The 7932-nt window shown below is 39.6% G+C and overlaps 1 pseudogene; it reads left to right on the top strand.

The window, feature by feature from the left end:
• The first annotated feature begins 5890 nt into the window (after positions 1–5890).
• LOC109675171 (protein FAM47E pseudogene) lies at positions 5891–7707 on the top strand (annotated as a pseudogene).
• Positions 7708–7932: the final 225 nt, after the last annotated feature.

The raw sequence follows: 7932 nt of genomic DNA on the forward strand, positions 1-7932 counted from the left end.
GCTGTGTGCATGCTGAACACAGTCTCTACCAATGAGCTACACTCTGCCTCTCCTCTTACCACCTGCCTTTTTCTTAAACTTCATGACACTTTCTTCTCAGTAATTTTATAGACTTAATCTATTTCTATGTTTTTGTAACTCTTAAAACACTCTACAGTCTGGCTCCACATGCTTATCTGACCTTATTTCCTTCCCTAGCTTAGATGATAGACATTTACAAAATTCCTACTTTGTGAGACATTAAGGAAATTAGAAAGTAGTGGTGTCTATAGTCATTGTCCTAGAGATTTTGCAGTCAGACTAAACCTGGTATAACCTTATCTTCTACAGAGGTTAATAACCCTAATTTTCCTCCAGCTCAGAGATTATTGCCTACATGGTATTTACAAGTAGTCATCTTTATCATAAAATCCTGTTTATTAGCCCATGTTGTGGTTTTTATAAGCTTTTAGCAATGAAAATAACTTTCAAACAATGTTTCAAAGAACCCTAAAACATTAAACAGATGGAACATGGTTGATTACAGAAGTGTGAGGCTTGAACTCCACCATCTGTGACCCACTTTTCTTCAGTTCAGTCCAAGTAACCTCTGCAAATCCTGTCATTTGTGAACACAAGTGAAAAACTACTGTAGTATAACATCTGTTGAAATCAAATTTTATGCTTCCTCATCTTTGTACTCCAAACAAGTCTATAGAGTTTTTTCTACCTATGGACTGCTTGGAGTTAAAAGTTTCTTTTTGGTTCAGTCGTTCCTATGTCACGAGTATACTCAGACTTTTGACAACATGGCTGACTACAGGTACTAGACATACTTCCCTTCCGAAAAGAAGGACCAAAATAAATAATAAACATCTGCTATTTGGCTAGACTACTTGAGGGAGAGTGCCAGAGTGTAGTGCAGAAGAAACAGAGAAGCTGTGGAGTATGGACTCAGGGTGTCCTTGTAAAGAAGGTAACAAAGTACTTTGCAGCAACCACCCTGTTGAACCAATCAGGATAAGCTTGAAACTGGGAGAATCTTTCTACAATAGGGAAATGGTAAATAGGAAACCCCCAGCAGCACCATTGACACCATGGACACATGAAGTTTTTGTTACTGGGGAGTTGTATGGCTCCTGAGGGCTCTGAGCCCAGTTTAAGGAACTGTAAGGGAATGTGTAACACCCAACTATTCCACAGATGAATCCCAATACACATTGTACCCTCCACTCAGGTTCCTACTATATTGTGAGTTTTTGAGAATGAGCCTACTTGAAGTCTACAGAGGCTAACAGATGTCACATACACACCTAGGCCTGCTGAAGCAGCCCTACTCAGAAGCAGTCACTAGACACTGAAAGGTGCCCCTCCACTGCTGCTGGGTGTACCAGACCATGTTTTTCCAAGCCTGGTGAAGAAGCCCAACAACAATAATAGCCTTTGGTCACTAACGGTGCCCTACCTGGGCAGGCTTTCCATCTGCGGCCTGCCCCTCTATGTGGCTTTCACACTGATGAATGCCCTAGGCTCATTGATTGGCAGGCAATGCCACATTCACATGTGGTCTCAACACCTGCATGGCTCTTAACAGTGATGGTTGGCCTGTCTTCTCTACCAGGTTCACAACATAGTGCTTACAAAGGCTGTTTGGAGTGGCTCCACCCATGTGCAGCCCTCAGGGACTGAGATAGGCACTCTGTCTGCACTGTTGCACAAACTGCACCCACACATACACATACTTGTGTCTTCTAGAGCAGCCTTATCTCCATAAACCTGCAGAAAATGATGGGCAACTCATACTTGCAGCTGCAGGCACTGGAGAAGATTGCCCTCAAACAGGGCCATAAAACATGGGAAGCTGCCAATTAAAGCTGTAAAAGAGGTTACCTCAAACAGGGCCAGAAAGCATGAGAAATTGCCAATTAAAGCTATAAAAGAAAGTTCAGTGCCGAGATAAAGGGCACCATGCAGAGGTAATCACCCATTCTTGCCTTCCTTTGTCTCCACTTGTAAATTTTCCAAAGCAGGTCTCCCATGCTGTTCTTATCGAAAACAACCTTAGGTCTCTAACTCACTACTAGTTCCCCAATTAATCCTAGCATATTCCTTGTAACCTGATGCCCTGCACTGCCTTTTAAATATCCTGTGAGTCCTTTGGAGAATGTCCAGATATGGTATGTGAATCCATCTTGACCAGCTAGCGTAAAATAAAATCTGAGTTCTCCACTTCTTCGAGTGTCGCTTGGTTTCTCATCTGTCAATATTTCCACAACAGCACCGCTCCATAAGTGAAACTGCCCATGTAGACATTGCCACCATCCATTACTTCTGAAGAAACTATACAAATGATACACTACATAATGCCTATCTGGAATCAAATCTAGTTTAGACTACCCAACTAACATTTCAGGACACATCTCCAGGCAAATGTCTTTTACTATGAAAGCCATCCTATAAATTGGTAGACAACTGATCCACCAGATGTAGAAATATTTATATAGAGACACAAGAAGCATGGAATGGCAAGGCAACATGACACTTCCAAAGAAATGAAATAATTCTCTAGCAATATACCAAAAATAAAAGATCGATGAAATGCCTACAAAAGAGCTCAAAATAATTATTTTAAGGAAACTCAGTGAGATAGACGAGAACACAGGCAGATAATTCAATGAAATTAGAAGAACAATTCTTGTTCTGAAAGAAAAATTCAGTTAAGAGACAGTTATCATAAAAAAAGAACCAAACAGAAATCTTGAAACAAGAATTCAATAAGTGAGAATTTTAAAGTACCCAGTGAGAAGGCTGAAGATGTGGCTTAAGTGGTAAAGTGCCTGCCTAGCCAGCACAAGGCCCTGAGTTCAAAACCCAGTACCACTAAACAAATGTATAGGTGAAAGCTTCAACAATAGGCTAGATCAAACAGAAGAAAGAATTTCTGAGTTAGAATCAATGTCTTTTGAAATAATAATACAAGAAAGAAGGAAGGAAGGAGAAAAGGAAAGAAAGAGAAAGATGAAAGAAGGAAAGGGGGAGATATATTAACTGAGATAAGGAAAGAAAAGAGATGAAGAAAGCTATAAGATTTTGGGGACAACCATTAAGCAAACATCATGCATGCACCAGAAGGGCAATGAATAGAAAAGGCATAGGAAGCATATTTAATGAAATAATAGCTGAAACAACTTCCTGAATAGTATTCCAATAGCTCAATAAATAAGAGCAAGGATTGACAAATGGGATTGCATCAAATTAAAAAGCTCTGCATAGCAAAGGATATAGTCACTAAAATGAAGAGACAGCCTACAGATGGGAGAAAATCTTTTCTCAAATTAACATTTGAGAAGACAGTCTTTACTCTGGTGTTGAAGCTGTGAGCATCAAAAACATCAGAAATCTTATTCTCCACCATGCCAAAGAATCTTGCATGCAGAGAAAATTAAGCTTCAAGCCACAACAGAAACGGTAGAGCATCAAAATGGAAGGATGTATCTAGCAAGAACAGAGATTAACTAAAGTCTTCCTATACCAGATATACACCAAAATTTTGCAAGTGAGATGGTTCCTATCCTACCTACAAGCTTCATGCCATGTATCTCCAAGAAAAAAGAATACCCCCATTACTTCCCATGCACAAGTGAAGCCTGTTAGTGAAGTAGACCTCACAACTAGATCGTATCCATGCTTATTACCTTGGCTAATTTAAGGAATCCTTTATTTCTAATTAGGAATGGACAAAACTTAGCCAAATTTTTTTTAAGAAAGGAAGAAGGAGATCCAGTGAAGCTTCTTTCTCCAAGGTCACCAGAGACTTAAACATCAAATATATCATCAGATGCTTACTAACATATTATTTGAAAGCATGGATCATACCTACTTTATTAAAACTGCATTCTTCCTGAGATTACATTCAATTTTGCTTTTTCTCCTGATATCCATGATAAATACACCCTTTAGAACATACAAAATGAATGCCAAACTCCTCAGCAAACCAAGTTAGGTGTTTTACAATTTTGATCCAGCATAGCTATTCTTTTGTCATCACCCAAAATTTCATTCTTCAACTATCGTAAATTGTTGGAGCAAGCACTGTTAACCATATGACTGTATTCATCCATTCCAACCATGTTTCCACTTTCACTGCCACTCAACCCTTTGATATATCATAAAAACTCTTGTAAGTGTCACAATGTACCCCCACCCAGCACAACAATAAAAATAAAAAAGAAACAAAAGCCAGGTTGGCATCAAACTTCTCATCCAAAACACCGTGAGAAAACAGTAGAGCCCACCTCTTTAAATTACTGATAAGAAAAAAACTATTAGCATATAACTTTATATAAAGAGATAATATCTTTAAAATCAAGATAAAACAGACACATAAAAGAAGAATAAAAGAGCCAGGCATGGTAGTGCATTCTGTCATCCCACCTACTTAGGAGGGGGAGATTGTGAGGATCAGAGTTCAAGGACAGCAGGGCAAAAAGTTAGTGAGACCCATATCTCAACCAACAAGTCCAGAATGGTAGCAGGTGCCTGAAACCCCAGTATGGGAGAAGCATAGGTAGGAGCATTGGGTATCAATCAGCCCCAGGCAAAACATTAGACCCTATCCGAAGGACAATTAGTGCAAAAAAGGACTGGGAGTGTGGCTCAGGTGGTATAGCATTTGCCTAGCAAGCCTGAGGTTGTGAGTTCAACCTCCAATACAACCAAAAATACATACATTCATACACAAATGAAGAACACAAGCTAGGCATGGTGGTACATGCCTGTAATCCTAGTACTTGGGAGGCTAAGGGAGGAGGACAAGCATTTGGGACTGCCTGGGCTACATAGTGAGACATTGTCCCCTAGAAACAAAACAAAACAAATTCATCACTAGCAAATGTGATTTAGTGCACTGTCCTCTCTACCCTAAAACTCTCAATACCACTCAGGATAATATCAAAAATATGAAATATTTAGAGAAAATACAGAGGAAAAATGATAACAGGTATACACCAAAAACTACAAAATAATGCTGAGACAAGTGACAGAACACATATGCAAATAGAGATGTACCTTTTTCATGGATCAGTAAAAACGTATTCCCAAATCAATCCTCAGACTTACATAGAACATTCATCAAAACACAGTACCATAGAAATTTAAAAGACCTAGCAGACCCAAAACTAAACAAAACAACAAAAATCGTTGTAACAGAAGAACAGAATTGGATGACTAATACAGCCTGATTTCAGAACTTAAGATAAAGCTAAATTAATTAAGCAATACAGTATAGAGATGCTGCAAAGATAGAAAAACCAATCAGAAAAGAACCCACAGAAATATAGTTTTCTGCAGTGTTAAAAGGGTAATATAGAGCAGCTCACACCTTCTAAACAAATAGTTCCAAAATCATCATCTGGCCATAGGCAAAAAAGTAAAATATTTTTGATCCATATATTGCACTATCTATAAAAATTAAATCACAGTAGATAACAGATTAAAATGTAGCACTGAAGATTATATATATTCTAGAAGAATAAAACTCTTTGACCTTTGGGAAAAGATTTTCTTACATATATCATAAAAAGAGCACTCCATAAAAGGAGAGAATTAATATATTGGACTTCATCAAAATTAAATCTTCTTCTCTTTGAAATGTATTGTTAAGGAAATGAGAGGATAAGCAATATATGGAAAAATTTGCAAATGATTTATTTGAAATCCAGAATGCAAATAACTCTCAAAACTCAATGGTCTATATCAAGCAATACAACTTAACATGTAAAAAAATTTGAACATATACTTCACCAACGGAGAGATATGGATGGCCAATCTGCAAGGTAACACGTGTTAAACACCAGTAGTCCTGTGGAAACCAAAATGGAATGGAATTCACTGGGGGCCTATGCAGGGGGCGGTGGGAAGGGGACAGGATAGAATCCCAGCATCTCATGCCAGGATGGGTCTCCTAGCAACCAGAGCGTCTTGGGGAAACAAACCACTGAGGCTACCGGCAGTGGCTCGGAGCCAGCGGCACCATGGCAAACCAGAGGCGGCGGCAGTCCTTCCAGCCCTGGGTATTGAAGCCAGTGCCCCCGGGCATGAACTGCAAGCCCTGGTACAGCGACAGACTGCCTTCCAAGTGTTTCCCGAAGCACAAGAAGAAGAGTATGAAGTTCCCCACCTCCCTGGACGGCCGGAGGTGGGTATTTGTGAAGGAAGGGCTGGATGACTTCAGGAGAGGCTGTCCCCCGTGTGACGGTATGATCACTCGTGGCACCAAGGAGGCCTTTCTCCCCACCATTTCTCACCCAGCCCCCCGAGCGAGTCACAGAAAGCCGCTCAAGGATGCAAGCCTGTTTTCCACGCTCTCCAAGGCCCAGCAAGAACGCAGGGCATTCGTGAAGGACATCGAAGCCAGCCTGACCAAGCATCCCTTGGCTCTTTACCCATCTCTGGAAGAAAATATATCTTCAGACCTCTTACTGAAGGTGCTGGAATTGCTGGACCCTGACAAGAAGATGGAGGACACATGGGCTTATTGCCAGGGCCTTGAGAAAGAACGCAAGGATCCTACCAAGATTTGCAAACAGCCTCGTACAAAAATCTACATGGAATCTCCCAGGATTCCCGAGTCTCTTAGAGACCAGCTGTCTCACAAACCCAGGCGCCTGAGAAAGGATTTGCTTGACGTTCTGAAACGAAGATTCATACCCAAAGGAGTGCACGACTTCTGTGAATGGGTTAACACTTTTGGAGACTTGGGCATTGATGAAAACTTCATTATGCAACAATTTGATATTGGCTGTGAGTGCAAACCGACCTATAAGGACTCCTGCATCAAGAAGGTGAATATGGTTCCTCTAGAGCTCAGGCACTGCAGGAAGCTCAGTAAAGTGAAGGCCCTAAGATTCTCCATTCAGGAAACAAACTTCGAGAGAAAACTGCGGCAACCACAGGATCCCTATAAATCCAAGTGGGTGAAGATTAGGTATGGAGCCTGGTACTTGAAGCCTTACCTGTGGAAAAAGCTAAGAGAAAACGAGCCCTTGATTGACCCCAGGATCTTCCTTGAAGAGGTTCATCCACCAGACATTATTGAAGAACTTTATGGAACAATTGCCTTTAAGGATTTCATCATAAGCAAAGGCTACAATATGCCAAGCATCCTTGAGAAGCTGTTCATCAGGAAGGGATGGGATTATGATTCTGTTAATACTCCTATACCGAGAGTAGTAAAAGCTCATGCAATCATAGATGATGACGATGACTATGATGACGACGACGACCACGATGATGATGATGAAAATGACAACTAGATGGCTTTCTACTCACTGCTTGGCTATTTCTTACTCTTATTTTAAACACCAATCAGAATATATGATGGAGGTCCTTCCATGGTTGTACATCTTTGATGGGCAATATTTGTAAATTCAATACCTAACCTTATAAACATAGCTGTGCAATTACAAACTTTCCTCTTAGTACTGTTTTTTATTGTATCACATTAGTTTGTTTAATGCTTTGTTTTCTTCTTGTTTGTTTAGAGAAAATTTGTAAATCTCCTTTTGGTTTAACTCTCTAACCCAATGGTTATTCAAGAATGTGATATTTAGTTTCCAGTATCTGTGAATTTCTAATTTTCTTGCTCTTACTGATTCCTTATTTAATCCACTATGGTCAGAAAAGATACCTAGATGATTTCAAACTTCCTAAATTCATATAGACTTGTTGTGTGACCTAATGTATAGTCTATCACAGAGAATGTTCTGCTGTTCTGTGGAAAGTTTTATATGTGTCTATTATGTCCATTTAGTGAGTAGTGTGTTTCATGACACCATTTTGTTTATTGATTAATTGTCTTTAATTTCTACCCATTATGAGTGGAGTAATTAATAGTCTTTGGTTATTATTGTATCACTATTAATTTCCACCTTTAATCTGTCAATATTTGCTTTA

The sequence above is a fragment of the Castor canadensis genome, chromosome X (assembly GCF_047511655.1).
Source record: "Castor canadensis chromosome X, mCasCan1.hap1v2, whole genome shotgun sequence".
Classification (NCBI taxonomy): Eukaryota; Metazoa; Chordata; class Mammalia; order Rodentia; family Castoridae; genus Castor; species Castor canadensis.